General features: G+C 46.1%; 1 protein-coding gene across 1 annotated transcript in view; it reads left to right on the top strand.

Moving 5' to 3' along the window:
• AMBRA1 (autophagy and beclin 1 regulator 1) overlaps positions 1 to 16,203 on the top strand; it is a 190,131-nt gene that overhangs the window by 45,366 nt on the left and 128,562 nt on the right. The window lies entirely within an intron of this gene.

Here is a 16,203-nt window from a genome sequence, read left to right as displayed (position 1 = left end):
CCCTAGTCTCTAGGTAGGATGTGGAGCTAGAAGGAAGCCAGGCTGAGGTGTCACACAGCCTAGTTAGTCTGGGACCCAGGACTGGAGCTGTGAGCGGCTCTGGTGGCCTTGCCACGATGCAGATGCCTCTGCTCTGCCTTTTTAGAAATCCTTCCTTTCCTACCAGAGGTCAGAGGGATTCCCCTTCCCCTGAGGAATCTGGATGCTTTCCGACCGCCTCTTTCTCCACATCCGACGGAGTCTGGGGCTTAGTGAGATCACACGAGTGTCCCAGCTGTGGGAGGCCTGCCTTGTGTGGAGAGTCAGAGGGGAGGGAGGAAGAAGAGCTCAGCTTCCATTGTCTTCTCAGAGCCCTGGTGCCCTCGGAGGGAGATGGAGACTTTGTGCTTCCCAGCCATGCTGAGAACTAGCCTCCAGAGGGGCCATTCCAAACACTCCCTTCCCGATGAGGCCACCAGGGCTCTGGCCAGGGTCCCAGGTGGGTACTGGCCGGCCAGACTTCCTGACTCAGAACCCTCCCTCTTGACTGTTGGCTTCCACAGCGTCTTGCTTTTCCTTATTGAACCAGGAGTCTAGAATTCTCTGGACCTGCCACTTGTCCTGGGGTAGGGGGTAGAGGCAGGGTCTGCAGGGCCTCTAGAGGGGAGAAGCATCTAATCAGGCTTTCTTCCCAGACAGCAGCACAATGACAGAATAAAGGTAGGTGGAGTTTCTTCCTCCCACACATGCACACTCTGCATCTTCATTTATTTGGCATTTTTCTCTGTACTTCTGTAAAGGTCAGATCCAGGATAATTAATTACCAGACACTCAGAACATGCCTGTGGGGTCCGGATAGTACCTTACTCCGCACTCTGTGTTCTGCTGAAGTTTGGGAAAGCTACCTGGGACAGACGGGGCGAGGACAACAGGTCGTTTAGGCCTGTCCTCAAGAGCATTCTCATCTTGTTGGGGCCATTCGATTTACAGTCGTGAAACAGTTAGGGCACAGCAGTGTTCAGGTGGGGGAAGTGGCCTTTTGGAGAAAAATCATCATGAGCTTGAGTCATCAGGGAGGGCTGCTTGGAAGAGGGAGGACGGAAACCATGATAAATCAACAAAGATGGGGGAGGGTAGAGGAGAGGAGTGACCATCCTGGCAGGACAACACAAGCAAAGTCAGAGGTGAGTGTAGATTTGGAGAGAAGCTAGAGTGTCCTGAGCCGGACCCAGCAGCATTCATGTCAGGGAGGAGAGAAATTTCATTGACTAAGGGAAGAGGAAGCCACAGTTGGGGCTGGGATCAGGACCTCTGCCAGGTCCCTGGAGTTTGACAGTTGGAACTCCAGCCACCCCAATTCCTGGATATTGTGAAGGCCCCAGGGAAGTTGTATTGAAGTTTCCAACAAATGGCCAGATTCCCTTCAGGCAAGGGCATGCTAATCTAGTCTTCTGGTGTGTGTTGGGAGAAGGAGGATTACCTGATGCTGGGGCTAAGGAAGCCCCCGGGGTACATGCATCTGGGCCATAAGCTGCCTGGATACTCCAGGGGCCAACACTAGTCAGTGGTCCTCCTAGGGAATGGGATGGAAGGGGCCCTGGTTGAACCTCCTCCCTGTAAACCAGAAGTGGAATGAGTGAGAGTGCTTGTGGGGGAGGGCCCTGGAGCCTCCTGATCTGGGTGCTGCCCAGCTAATTAGTGGTGTTGGCAAATAAGAGTATTAATAGTCCTGCTGAGGGGAGGGGCGACTGCAAAGATCGGAGCTGGGCAGGAAGAGCTAATTTTGCCTGCGAGGCTCATCTTCTTTTGTTCAACTGTGGCCCCTCCGTTTCTGCCTTGGCTTTGCAGCTTTGGGGTTCCAGAGCCAGGGCAGATTTCTCCCAAGGCCGAGGAGGTTTGAAAGAAAATGTTCACCTCCTAATAGCACCCGACATTGCTATTCCCTCCAGTAGGTGTCACCCTAACCTCTAGAACTAATTAGTTAGCAATATGCACAGTTCTTCCTTTACATAAATTCATATTACACACATTTGACTTTAGGTAAAGAATTCTGAAAAAAATCTGCATTTCAAAAAAATCCTTTTCCTTCATTTTACTCTGGACAGTATGGTGCTCTCTCTCCACTCTTGCACCTCAGTTCTGCATTCTTTGGACTCCAACCTCCCCTTCCCCCCACAAAACAAAACAAAACTGAAACTAGTCTCTCTAAAGGAAAGGAGAAGAATGGATATTCAGGAAGAGGTGATCCCTGATTGGGAACCTGGCTGGGTACCTCACGTACTGTGAGAGCACACCTTTGCCCTGTGTCCAGCCCCACATTTCTGTTTTTGGGCTCCCAAGCTTCGCCCATCCTCTCCTGTCTTCAGGCTTCCTGACGGCTGCCCCCAGGCCTCATGTAGTCCTCCTCCTGCCCTTGCTTCTCTGCCCTCAGTCTTCATGTGTCCTTGAACCATGTACCTGCCCCCTCCCTCTAAGACATGTGGCCCAGCTCCTGTCTTCTTCTCTGCTTTCCTCACATTACCAGACACATTCCCATCATGTAAAAATATTTCTGTGGAGGTCTGTGGAAGGGTCCAAAAGAAATAGCTGTCTGTAGAAATAAAATACAAACAGTTTCAAGTTCACAGATCCCCTGAAATTTGTCTGCAGACCCCATAACCTTAAGTTAACTGCTCTAGAAGTTCTAAAGTAGAGGAAAGAGAAAATGATCAGAAGCCAGTCCTTTCATGTACCTCCCTTCTGTTCTCCACTATGTAAGCAGAAGAGTTGACTGGATTTCCTTTGTTGGGTCATTGTCCTCATCAGGCCCACTAACTGTGGATCTTCCCTTAGGATCTCTCCTGCCCCCTTTCTCTCTATACTCTCTCAGGGACCCCGTCAGTTCCTCAAGTTTTAATTCTCTGTGCTGATTGCTGCCTCCTTGATCAATATATCCAGCCCCATCTCTCCCTTAAACTTCATTCTCATGCCATCACTTACCTGTTGGACATTTCAGGCTGGATGATCTGGAGACCTCTCAGACCGAATGTATCTAAAGTTGGACACCTCTTTCCCACTTTCCTATCACTGTCAAAGGCACCAGTCTTCCCTCCAGCCTCCCACATCAGTCATTTTGCCTTATTCCCTTTCTTTACTCTCCCTTCCCTCTCTCCCTCCCTCCCTCCCTAGGCATTTGCCACGTCTTGCCATTTCTGCCCCGACACTCTTAACTGCCTCCTCAGTTCCAGTCCTCCCTCCCTTCTCTGGCCCAGATTTGGCATTAGGCTTCTCGTTGGTCTTCTTGACTTCGTCTCTCCCTGTGTCCACCCATCCTCCATATGGTCACATCACTCTCTCTCAGTTAACTTTAGTGGTTCCCTTTTGCTTCTAGGATAAAATATGGATTACTTTGTCCTCCCCTCTGCCTCACAGAGTCAGACTGTCTTCTATCACCTCCAACAAAAAGCCTTTCCAGACGCCCTCCTTTTTAAACTGCCTAGACTTTAGTTTATATTTCTTTTTATTCATTTTCTCTCTCTCTCTGTGTGTGTGTGTGTGTGTGTGAGAGAGAGAGAGAGAGAGACAGAGACAGAGAGAGACAGAGACAGACAGACAGACAGACACCCCGACAGACAGAGACAGAGAGATTGATTGATTGTTTGATTGTCTCCCTTTTTAGACTCTAAGCTCCTAGAGCCAGTCAGGTGGTGTAGTGGCTGGATTAATGGTCTGGAAATCAGGAAGACCTGAGTTCAAACTCTGCCTTAAACACTTAGGCACAGGCTGTGTGACTCTGGGCAAGTCACTTAACTTATCACAGCCTCAATTTCTTCATCTGTAAAATGGGGATCATAATAACTACCTCCCAGGGTGGAACCCTCCAATGAGATATTTGTAAAATGCTTTACTGGCCTTGAAGAGTGATGTAATGATGTAAATGCTGCTCTTGTTATGAATTAGAGATGATTTGTTCATTGCATTTGTATCTTGGGTACCTAGCACATTGTCTGCTACAGAGTCAACACTTAACACTTGTTAATTGATTGATAAGTTCTAAGAAATTGGAGCTGCCTAGGGTTTGTTCATAATTCTCTCCAAGCAGAATTGTAACCAATAGGTTCTTATTTGGGAACTGAGTGAATTTCCTCACTCCCAGCAGTCTGCTTAGCGATTATCCCTAGGAAAGGTGTTGATTCTAAGGGCGCTCCTTGTTAAAATGGCAGGAAGCCCAGAGGTACAAGTCAGGTAAAGAACCACTTCTTGTTCCTTTTTCCTCTAGTCCCTTGTGAAGTTCACTTCCATGAGTAGAAAACTGCCTATTCCCCTAGGAGTTCTCTCTTAAATCTTGTGCAGAGGAAGGCTAGGAGGGGAGAATGGTGAGCAGGGACAGATCAGTTGGGAAAAATGAGTGCCCCAAGGGGAACCTAAAGGTTCCCTAGTGGAGCTCTGAATTGCTTGGTAGATTTCTTTGGGGGATGGATTAGCCTTGAGCCTCCAGAAACCGTAGCTTTAATATTTGCCTGACTGTGTTGTCTTCATTAGCTGAATTTTCCTGGTACCAAGTTAGAATAGTGGTGGAATGGAAGTAAATGGCTTTGCCAAGGGTTCAGTTATATTCTCTTTCTCTGACTCATCCTACCACAAGAAAGAGATAATCAAGGAAGGAAAAGACCAGTTTTGTAAGGCTGGCAGTGATGGATGGGAGGCCATGTATGGAAAGAGCCCTGGACCCAACAGCAGAAGACCTAGCTTAGAATCACTAGCTCTTTGACTTGACAGCAAATTCCTTAAATGTTTTCAGACTCTCAAGTTCCTCATTTGTAAAACTGGAGTGATGGTACTTATATAGTATCTGCCTTTCACTTACTGAGGACATTTTTTTCAAAAAAACCTTTACCTTAGTATCAATTCTAAGACAAAAGAGCAGTAAGGGCTAGGCTAAATGACCTGCCCAGGGTCACACAGCTACTGTGTGTCTGAGGTTAGATTTGAACCTAGGTCCAGACCTGGCACACTATCTGCTGTGCTACCTAGCTGCCCCAAGATAACATTTATAAAGTTTTTTGCAAACCACTGTATAGATGTTAGCTAGTTGTTATTATTTTTGAACAACTCGCCTGTAATGGTGAAGTTTCTGGAGAGCTTTCCTCTCTAGCACTAACATTCTATGATTGTATGAAAACTGAAACTTCTTTTTGGTATCATAGACTTTTATTTGTTTTCTTTACCATACTCCTTTCCATCTGTTTAATTTGAGACACCTAAAATTTGGTATTGTTTCTGTTTCGAAGTTCAGTTGGTTCATGAACTGTAGTCAGTTCCATGCAGCGAGTCATTGAACTTTGCCATCAGTTCTCTGAGGAAAGTCCAGGCCCAGTACATTTTTTGAGTCTCCTGGCATCACATAGAACTTTCTACTGCTGATATTTGGTTTGGCATCATTTAGTGCCTTTAATGTTTCTGCCAGTTGGTGCTTTTACCACTTTCTAAACATCTTCCCTTGGCTGTAACAGAGTTCTGATTAGGTTTGAGGGCTGTTTCCCATTGGTTTTGTACACCTTTTTGGGGAGGTTGTGTTGGGCCAAAAATGTGATCTGCTTGTCATGTAATGAGTTTAGAACTTGGACAAGTGGGCACTCCCCTTTTCCCCTATATTTGAGGTGTGAGCATTACTACAAACTCTTTGAAATTCAAGCTGATTTTAGTTTTCCTATTGTTTCCTTCCTTGGAAAGGATTAGAATGTGCCTACACTCCATTCCATTTCTCCTTCTGTAGATGATTGTTTGCTTTAAGGCTTCTTCTCATCTGCTGTTTAAGGCTTTATTATCTCCTAATTTCTGCCGCCAGGAGGAGTTCATGTTCTTCATTTTTACCCTTCAGTTAGTTCCTACAAATGACAGGAGATAGTGAAGCTTCCTGACTTCAGCATAGATTCAAGTGGGGAGCTTCAAAACTGGGCTGTTCCCCCAAGCTCTCTTGTTAATTCATTACATTGAGCTGCTTGTTTTCTCTGGGTCTTCTAGTTAAGAAATGAGAGGAATCCTGACAATTCCTTGCTTTTCTAAGGCAGCTTCGTTGTAGGGTTGGAGCTTGTTTGTGGCTAGGAAGGGAAGGCGGGAGTTGAATCAGAGGCCCTGAGTCTAAATCAAAATCTGGAAACTTGGGAAAAGGCCTTTCCTCTCTGGGCCTAGATACTGGCCTCTGTAAAATGAAGGGGCTGATGGTTACCAGGGTGTCTTCCTGCTTTGATTCCTGCGGTACTGTGAGCTTCTTTTGGATTTGACTCTATTCCCAAGCTGGAGGCCAAGCTGACTGCAAAAAACTTGGTTTCCCAAGTGATAGAGTCTGCTACCCTCCTTTCAGGCCTTGGGATCAAAGCAGGGGATCAGAGAGGAGGGTACCTTCAAATCCTCCCCTTCTTTACTGCTCTCTTTGGGAATGCCTCATCTAGTCTTGATGGGCACACAGGCTTGATCCTGGGGCTAGCCAGAGCATGGAGGTAAAGGTTGTTTGAGAGTGGTTAAGTGCTTGACATTCAGTTTAGAGTTATCTTGAAGAGCTGAGAGAGACAGAGACAGAAAGATTCAGAGAAAGAGAAAACACATTCAGCCACCAGAACGGTGCTAAGAGAGATGAGAGAAGGCACTACTGATGCCTTCCACCATCTTTGTGGGGCAAAGAGATTCTTTTCTTTGGTGTCATGTTTCTAAAGGACTTCCATGATTGACCAAGTCCTTTCCTTTACCATGCTGTGGGCTGGGAGTTTAAATATGATTATGGCTGTTTTCCAGAGAAGAAAACTGGGACTCGAGGGGCCTGCATAGTATTTCCCAAATTTGCGTGGCCAGGACTTTCAGAGGGATCCCAGACCTCTGATCCCAAGACCAGGGCTCTTGTCTCGAACTTGCTGAGTGTTCATATGTGTGTTGGAAGGGATACTCTGAGCTGCTGGCTTTGCTGGCTCCCAGGTTCCTGCCTTCTGGGTGTTCTTGCAATGGGTGAAAGAAGAAAGAGGCCTCTGGGGAAGTACTTAGCAGTTTGGAGTTGGCCATGTTGGGCTCCGAAAGGAGCGAGCGTGCATGCCTGACAGGCAGCCCTTCCCCCCACCTCAGACCCAATTAGCACCCGTTCAATCCAAATTACTCCCCTCTTCCCCCTCTTCCGCGTGGTGGAGAGCTTCGTCGTGCCATGTCATCTCCACTGGCAACTGGGAAGGAGAGGAGCTCACTGGAGCTTGGGAATACAGGGGAGCACTTTCTCCTGTACTCATTCTAACCCCTCCAGATCTCCTCCCCAATGGGAACTATTCAACCTGGTGCTCACACTGTTCTGTTGGAGGTTTTTCCAAGACAATAACGCCAGGTGTATGTAGGGGTTCTGTTTGCATAATGTATTTTGCTTATTGTGATTGTTCCCAGCCATTAGCTGTGCCAGTTGGCTTCCGCTCCTCCCCCTGGACCTGCTTGAACACATTTGCAGAGGCTGCAGCAATCAGATCCTGGATCCTGGGTCTTGGTCTGTCCAGGTCTCAGGGCCCAGCTGATAAATCATCTTAGATGTGCCTTTTCCCTATAAAGGGTTCTGCTAAAGTGGCCCGTGTGAAATGTGTTGGTGTCTGTAACACAGGCTAGGGAACGTGTGTGTGCGAGCATGTGCGTGCATGTATGCACTTGTGTGTCTCACAGAGACAGAGAGAGATTTGTGGATATACTTAACTGAAGACTCTCCCAAATGTGATTCTATTCTGTTCCTTCTTTCATGGAAGAAGCTGGTTGTTTAGCATCTTGTCCCCCACTCCCACCCCCACCTAAGCATGACTCACCCCTTGGGCTCCCCTGCTGGCTTTGGACTGGCACACTGAAGGCAGGCCCCCTCACCTACGAAGTTGCCTGACTTATTTATAATGGAAGCAATAGCCAAATTCCCCTTCTTTGCTAAGAAGGTGAGTGGGAGTTTCTCATCCTCTTAGCTGGTTGGTTCCATCTGGAAAAGCAATGTTGTACCAAGCCAGATGGCTGGACAAGAGGAGCTGACTGACCCCCTGAGCTACCATAGCAGTCACAGTCTAGGACTCATGGCTGAAAGCTTTTGTCCCCTTTTTCATACCCAAGGAATTAACTTCTGAATGTCATGCCCCAGAGGTCTTCCTATTTGGATGTATAGGTACCAGGCCCGGCTGAGGTTCTTACCCAGCCTCCTTTGATGGATGCTCACTAGTCCCAGGGTGGTGAGAGCTGTTTGTACCTCAGGACAAAATCCATCCTATTTCCAGTGATTGGGAGCTGGGAGGACAGATCCCCATGAAAAAGCCAGGTTGCTGCCTACCTGGAAGGAAAATCAAGACAGACCAGAAGAAGACAGTGGTGATAACATGGGGACCAAAGGCTGATACTATGAACTTGTCATGATGGAGAATTACTGCTTGTTCCCAGAGTGTTCCTTTCTTACCATGTATGTATGGTGACTCTTTTTCCTCAGCCTCATTTTCCTTTCTTTCCTTTGCCTGGACACTGTTCACGTGCACATGGGTCCTCCTACCTTCCGCAAGGTAGCTTTTCCTCCTGTCTTAGTCCCAGTGGGTATAAAACCAGAAAGCAGTTTAGCACCTGCTTCCCAGGGCGGTTATGAGGAATAAATGAGGTAACATTGGTAATAATGCTTTGGACTTTCTGGTGGCACAGAGAGCACTCCAGAACTACCCATTCCCCTGCTTCTTGCCCCCACCACAGTCTGGAAAGTCCTTGCTGCTGGGCTCTGGGGACCAAACCCAACGCTGCTGAGGCATTCAGCTTGGAGAACATTTCTAGGGCCATCTCAGAACCTGGCTTGGGTACAAGCTGAGATGGAGTCATTTGACCTGGGAGAATGTTGGGCTAAGCTAAGAGATGTAACCTAAAACCCTCACTCAGGGACCTCAGACCTTCCTTCCTTTAGCTTTTTCTTATTATGGCATACCCAAGATCTCACCTGCATGTGTGTGCGCGCACGCGCATGTGTGCCTGTGTATCTGTGTGTGATATGTCTGTGTATCTGTGAGTGTGTGTGTCTTGGTGTATCTGTATCTATGTGTGTGATATGTCTGTGTGTGTGTGTATGAGTGTGTCTAGGTGTATTTGTGTCTGTGTATCTGTGTGTGATATGTCTGCATCTGTGAGTGTGTGTGTGTGTGTGTCTGGGTGTCTCTGTGTCTCTGTGTGTGTCTTGTATCTGTGTGTGATGTGTCTGTATCTGTGAGTGTGTGTGTCTGTCTGGGTGTGTCTGTGTGTATCTGTGTGTGATATGTCTGTATCTGGGAGTGTGTGTGTCTCTCTGGGTGTGTCAGTGTATCTGTGAGTGTGCATTTCTTTGTATCCGTATGTGTCTGTGGGTGTTGGCAGCCAAGGCTTCACTTTTAGACAGATGGCAACTATCCTGTCTAATGGATTTAACTTTGGGGTTGAGCTGCAGTTGGTTTATCAGTTGTCATTGCATTTCTTCGTTGTCCAGGTTCTAGTGCTGACTCATCTTTCTCTGCCATCATAGCTTCAGGATGGCTCTTTCCTCTTGCTTCAGCTTAGAGGTACTCTTGGGGGCTTAGGCTTGCCACAGGGCTCTCTGTGCAAATGGATACCCAAGGAAGGAAGGAATATGTCATATGGTTAGGGGGCTCCAGCCCATGAGTAGTTTTGGACCCCTCAACAACTGCAAAATGAGCCTCAATATTTAATCATATAAGGGGAGCTTTGGTAGTTAGATCCTGGGGCCTTTGCAACTACATGCCAGTCTCTTACAACACATTACCCAAGAGGAACAGCAAAGTGCCTTGAATTTGGTTGCTTTTTTTTTTTTTTCCTTTTTTTAACCCCCCACCTTCCATCTTGGAATCAATACTGTGTATTGGTTCCAAGGCAGAAGGGGGGTAAGGGTTAGGCAATGGGGGTGAAGTGATTTGTTTAGGGTCATACAGCTGGAAAGTGTCTGATATCAGATTTGAGCCCAGGGCCTTTCCTGTCTCCGGGTCTGGTTCTCAATCCACTGAGCCTCCTAGCTGCCCCCAAATTCAGTTTAGTTTTAATAGTACTGCCTGGGTTTTCTTGTTGATAATCTTGAATGTCTGACTTTTTTTTCCTCTGGCCTTTATTTTCTTTCTGTCTTCCTTTGTCCTGGTCTTTCTTTCTCCACAATAAAGTCATGCTGGGTATAAAAATGTTTTTATAACATACAGCTAGCTAGCCAGCAGGTCCCCAGGCCACAAAGCTTAGAGCTCATGATACCAGAGAGAAGAGAAGAGCCAGTTTATACCTTTGGATAATTGTGTGTGTTTGTAATTTTTTCCCCCCAGACTTTGCAGAGTTAATCTTCATTATGGCAGTGTTGATTGACAAGCTGGAGGATGGATTCTTTGGGGGAGTGGGGGTGGAGAGTGGAAATTGCAGTTTCTCTGCTAATTGTACTTTAGGTATCATTTGTGACAATTTTACTTTGTCTAGACAGATCAAAATGGTGGAGCAGTGGTACCAATGGAACTGAATGCCAAGACCAGCCTGGGATCCAAGTAGTCTTAAGTAGGAGTGAGTGGGGGTGGGACCCAGCTACATCCAAAGGTGATAGGCATTGGAAATCAGATGTCATGCAGAAGAGGCTTCCAGAATGGAGTCTGTGATGGAGGGAAGATGATTACACTTGGGTCTTTGTGCTGGCTCTGGGGTCTGTAGTTTGGGAATTGTTCAGGTCTCAGTTCAAGCCTCTTTTCCCTTCTATTTCGGTAGGCTCCTGAAACCCCCTTACTTTTGCAGACACCAGCCAGGAGGGCTGCCTCTTTGCATCTGATTAATAAAAGACTCAGTCTACAGGGCACTTCCCATTTTTCTTGCTGTTGTCTTGGCTTTATCTGCTAACTTTGATTGCCTTCCTAATATTGGTTTGAAGAATTTGCTTCCTGGTATGAAGCATTTACATGTAAGCTAGGTTTATAAGCATGTATGCCATCTTTTAAAGGTATGTCATCCCTTAGTTAAACATTTTAGAGAAAGATTTGGGTTTGGTCATGTGAGGTGAAATAGAAGCCATTTAAAGGGGAAACTCATTTGCTGATTATTAAAGCCATTAACAGATGCACCAATGTGTCCTTTGTTGAATTAATAGGATTGAAGATGACCTTTCAGAATCTCAATCTGGTTGTGCAGATTAAAATTAGCCTGATGATTTTTTCTTGTTGTTATGGAGAGAAACATTTTCAAGGTTGCCAAGTGCTTTAAATGATTGCCAGGATTTGGGGGAGCCCTCAGTCAAGACACATATTACTTGGTCACAGTATTTATTAAGTCTTAGCTCTCCAGGAGAGATTTCCCCTCACAGCTGTCACCATGGGAGTCAACTCAGATAAATACAGGAGCTAGTAGATTAGCTCCTGCTCAGAGATGTCAGACTAGATGGAAATTAGGATATAGATGGCTGTAAATTGAAACACAACCCTTAACAGTAATATTCTATTTAGGAGGGTTTTACGTGACAAAGATAGAGCCAAGCAACCATTTGCCAGGCACATTTAAAATAAATGCAGTATATCTAACCAGGAAAGAGAAGGAAACAGACCCAGGATGATCTGGCATCCATTTAGATCTAACCCTGGACCCACTGAGAGCCGATGCTGTTTGACCAGGGTTTTCGTAAAATGAGTTCGGGCTTTTTTGTGCCTTGGATCCCACAGCTACAATAACACTTATTACCCACCTACTACACAGAGGGTCCAGGAGGATTACATTTGTTTTATAAAAGGTTCTTAAGCCCCTTTAGGGAAAGGTACTGCTTTTGGCACAAATTCTTCTTGATGAGCAGTAAAATGGCACTGATCCACCCCCGGTGACCTTGCCTTGTTTCCTCTCTCAGCAGGCCTGGAGATGTCTGACAGTGTCTCCTTCCTGGGGCTATCCCACCCGGCGTGGGGCCTTTCCCACAGCAGGGTGAGAATGGCCAGCCAGGCCATCGGGCTCTCTTGGCAGCCAGGCTGTGGACTCTATGAGTTAAATCATAGGACATGAGGCCCTGCAGTGATTAGCCGAGTGAGCGCCTATTGCTGGGTAACTTAACACTAATTGCCAGTGTGTGAGACTAGGGAGGCTTGGATGCCTCTGCTTTAAAGAAGATATGTCAATTTGGAAATCATAATAGAGGTGTCATTTGAGAACACACAATTATTTTTTTACAAAAGAGTAAGGGCTTGTCATCTTCACATGCAGGCATGCGCCAAGGCAGAGAACTAGGGCCTGCAGAGCAGAATTCAGAGGAAGAAAGAAACAAGACTGCCAAATGTGTGCTTGCCCTCTTAGCCTTTCATTTCTCCCCAGAATCCAGCCCTCTTTCCCTCCCCCCATCTCTGGCTGGACAGAAAGAAGCAGCTGGGTTGGATCCTCAGGCAAGACACTCTCCTCTAACTGGATCATTTAATAAGTCTCAGAGGGACCAGGCAGCAATGTACTTAATAGGGCAACTTTGTCAGCACTTTAACCTGACCTCATTCAGAAGTTCCCTGAGCGATTCCACAGTGTCTCAGGCCGAGCCTGCTGAAATTCTGTTGAGAGCCCTTGGGTCAGCCTGGGCAGTGAACACATCTGCTCTTGTATATTCGCCATTCCTCCTGATCATCGTGGTTTGCTGATTCATTCACTGACCTGACAAATGTTCAAGGTGCTGAGGCCCCTCCTTCAAAAATGGGTAAGACCACAGAGAATATTAGCTAGCATTTCAATAGCACTTTACCAGTCCTGTCTCATTTTATCTTTGGGACATTCCTGGGAGAGGAGGGCTATTACTATCTCCCTTATATAGATGAGGGAACGGAAGCTGCCAATGGTCAGTTGATTTGCCCAGCATCACAGAGTGAGTGTCTGAGGTAAGATTTGAACTTGGCTCTTCTCCACTCTAGGCTCAGCACTCTTCCTTCTTTTTTCTTCCCTGCTCCACCAGCTGCCTCTAAGATACACAGGTTCACAGGACCTCGAGAAAGGTTCCTAGAAGAGGCAGCATTTTAAGGCAGCGTGGGCCCTGAAGGGAGGCCTGGATGTCAAGTCTAAATAAGAGCTCATGTTTCTAGAACTTTAAATCTCATCAGTTGTTTTATGTTTGACATCTTGCTGGAGCCTCATAGCTCCTCTCTAAGGTAGAGTGCTCATATTGTTAGCCTTCTTTTAAAGATGAGGAAACCGAGGCTCAGAGGTAAGAGATTTGTCCCAGGTCAAAAGAGCTGGCTCTGATGGGATCCTGGGCAAGGTGACCTTTGGTGTCATTGGGATAGGGAGCTCGGCCAGTTTGGGTGCAGCTGACAACACTTCTGGGGATTGCCTGAACTACTTTAAAATGTAATGGGGAGATAGTCAGGAAAATAAAGTCAAGTCCAGGAAAACAGAGATAATGGCACATTTTGAAACTAAGGCCCTATGTGGTCTATCCTTCCACATTGATTATTGGCCACTGTTTCTGTTTTGAGTTCAACCCCATTGACCTCAAGCACTGAGGGATCAAGTGGCTTGTTGGCATATGTCAGTGATAGGATTTGAACCCTAGGCCTTCTGAACTTGGAGGCTGACCTCTGCTCTCTAGTCTGGTGCCTTTTTGTCAACATCAAAACACTAAATAAAGGTTGGCTATTTTATTTGAGGATGGCTTTGAAGGGTGGGCGGGATTGTGACGGGTTAAGGTGATACCAAAGACACAAAGGTAAGAAAGCAGGGAGCATAATAGGGCTATGACTTGGGCAGGATCTAAGGGTAGGTGGCTGGAAATGGTGGGAGTAAACATTAGAAATGTCTTTTGGGCCCAGATCATGAAGGACTCTCTATGCCAGGCTAAGGGGTTGGGACTTTATTTGACCTAGAGTAAGGAAGGGTGTTTAAAGGTTTTAGACCAGGGGAGTAATGGGAGTAAAGCTTTAGAAATCTGATTGTGGTGGGTGGGATCACTTGGAATGGGGAGAAGTTTGGAGATCAGTGAGATCTAGCTGTTGCAGTAGTCTAGGTTATAAAAATTTAGGGTGATGGTTATGAGAAAGGAAAGGATGGTAGACCCATTTCAAAGATTGATAAGTTTTGTCAAACTGTTGAGTGTGGAGAACAGGAAACGGGGAAGATGACAGATTTTATACCTGGGTGACTAGGAAAAAGATGGCACTCAGAACAGAAATAAGGGAATGAGAGTTTTTTTGGAGAAAATGATGAATTTTTGAACACATTGAATTTTATGTGCTGGATAAAGAGCCAGGTGAGGTGGAGCTGTGTTACAGACAGTTGGAAATGTGGTTCTGATCAGGAGAGAGGTCTAGGCTAAAAAGAGTTGTGGCTGTCATCTGTGTAGAAGTGACAACTTCCATACTATGGCAGTGAATGAGAGCTCCCAAGAAGAAACTGTACAGAGAGAGAAGAGATCTAAGGACAGTTATCGTTAATACCTACATGTCCAAGGTGGCAGGAGGGATAGCCAGTGTTATATGATAATGGAGGCACAGGGTCCTCCTCAAAAGCAGTGCCAAATAACATTACTCCAGAGAAGGGGAAGTCAGAGAGGCAGAAAGAGGCCTGGGATGATGCAAAGGAAGAGAAAATTTTAAAAAAGAAGGGAGGCAGTCAACAGCCTCAGATGTTGGATAGGGGTGGAGGTAAGGGGTAAGAAAAGACCAGGAGCTTAGCTGATTTGTAGAAGCCATTGGGGTTGGGGGTGGCATAGCTAGATATCACAGTAGATGGATAACCAGGCCTGGCGTCTGGCAGATCTGGGTTCAAATGTGACTTCAGACACTTCCTAGTGGTGTGACCTTGGGCAAGTCATTTAACCCCAGTTGCCTAGTCTTTGCCACTTTTATGTCTTAGAATTGATACTAAGACAGAAGGTAAGGATTTTTTTGAGGGGGAGAAAAAAGTCATTATGGACCTTTGAATGGTATATAGGGTGCTGGGACTAGAGAACAGATTGTAAAGGTTCTGGATAGTAAAGTGGAAACAGTGAGTATAACCTTGTGGCTAAGGGCAAGAACAGTGTGACAGTCAAAGGAAGAGGAAGGCCAGCTTCTTGGTGGAACAGAAGGGTTTGGGGAGACTTGTGTTTTAGGCAGAGAGTGGGTGAGCAAAGAGAAGGGAAATTGGTGGGATAGAGTGCTTGCAAGAGCCAAGGATGGGGAGGGCAAGAAGAGACAGATATACATGGTAATACATCCTTTGGGCCTGCTTTCTTTTTTTCTGAGGACTTAAAGTGGGATGGAGGTGGCCAGGTGCCCTCTTACTTCTTTATAAGCCATCCTTCTTGTTGCTGGTGCCCAAACCTAATCACATATATTTTCCATTCCAGAGTCATATACTTGGTGTTAGAAGGGAACTCAAGGGAGCTCGCTAGGCCAACTCTCCTATCACAAGAAGCCCCTTCCCAACATTACTCAGTCTGTGAGGGAGAACCCACTCCTTCCTGACGTGGCAGCCCTTTGAATTATAGGGAACTCTGATTATTAAGAAGGATTTCCTCACCTTCAGGACATCCTCATTCTGACTTTTGCGATGAAGTAGGAAAAATGGCTGCTCTTTAAAGACTGAAAGATGAGATGATTATTATATTGCCTACACTGAATCTCTTCTCTAAGCTAAGAATTCTCTTTTTCTTTAATTGATCAGGCAATTTACAGGCATTTACTTAAAATGTCTGCTATGTTCAGGACACTGCTAAACCTTGGGGGAAAAGGAGACCAAAAGGGAGCCGTCTTTGTTGGAAAGGCATTTGGATTCAATTGGGAATATCACCAAGTGCAAAGAAATACAAGGCATTTTGCAAGGAGAGAAGGAGGAAAGCACTGGTCCTTGGGATGGTCTAGAAAGACGCCGTTGAAGTAGATAGTAAATAATTAACAGAGGGAAGGCATTAGAATTAAGGGGCATTGGGAAAGGCTTCCTGTAGAAGATAGGATTTTAGTTGGTATTTAGAGGATGCCAGGGGTGTCAGGAGGAAGAAATGAGGAGGGAGTTTGTTCCAGGCCTGAGGGAAAGCCAAAGAAAATGCCCAGGACCAGTAGATGGAATGTCTCGTTGAAGGAACAGTCAGGAGGCCAAGGCCACTGGATCAAATAGTATGTGGTGGGGGGAAGCAAGGTATTAGAAGACTAGATAGGTGGGGATGGGAACAAATTATGAAGGGAAGAGAGAGCCACTGGAGTTGATTGAGTCTGACTTACATAGTTACACAACACGTTTTAGGGAAACTACTTTAGTAGCTGAGTGGACAGTGGATTA

The sequence above is a fragment of the Gracilinanus agilis genome, chromosome 6 (genome assembly GCF_016433145.1).
Source record: "Gracilinanus agilis isolate LMUSP501 chromosome 6, AgileGrace, whole genome shotgun sequence".
NCBI lineage: Eukaryota > Metazoa > Chordata > Mammalia > Didelphimorphia > Didelphidae > Gracilinanus > Gracilinanus agilis.
The sequence above is the reverse complement of the archived record's forward strand: the minus strand, read 5'-3'. Positions and strand labels throughout refer to the sequence as shown.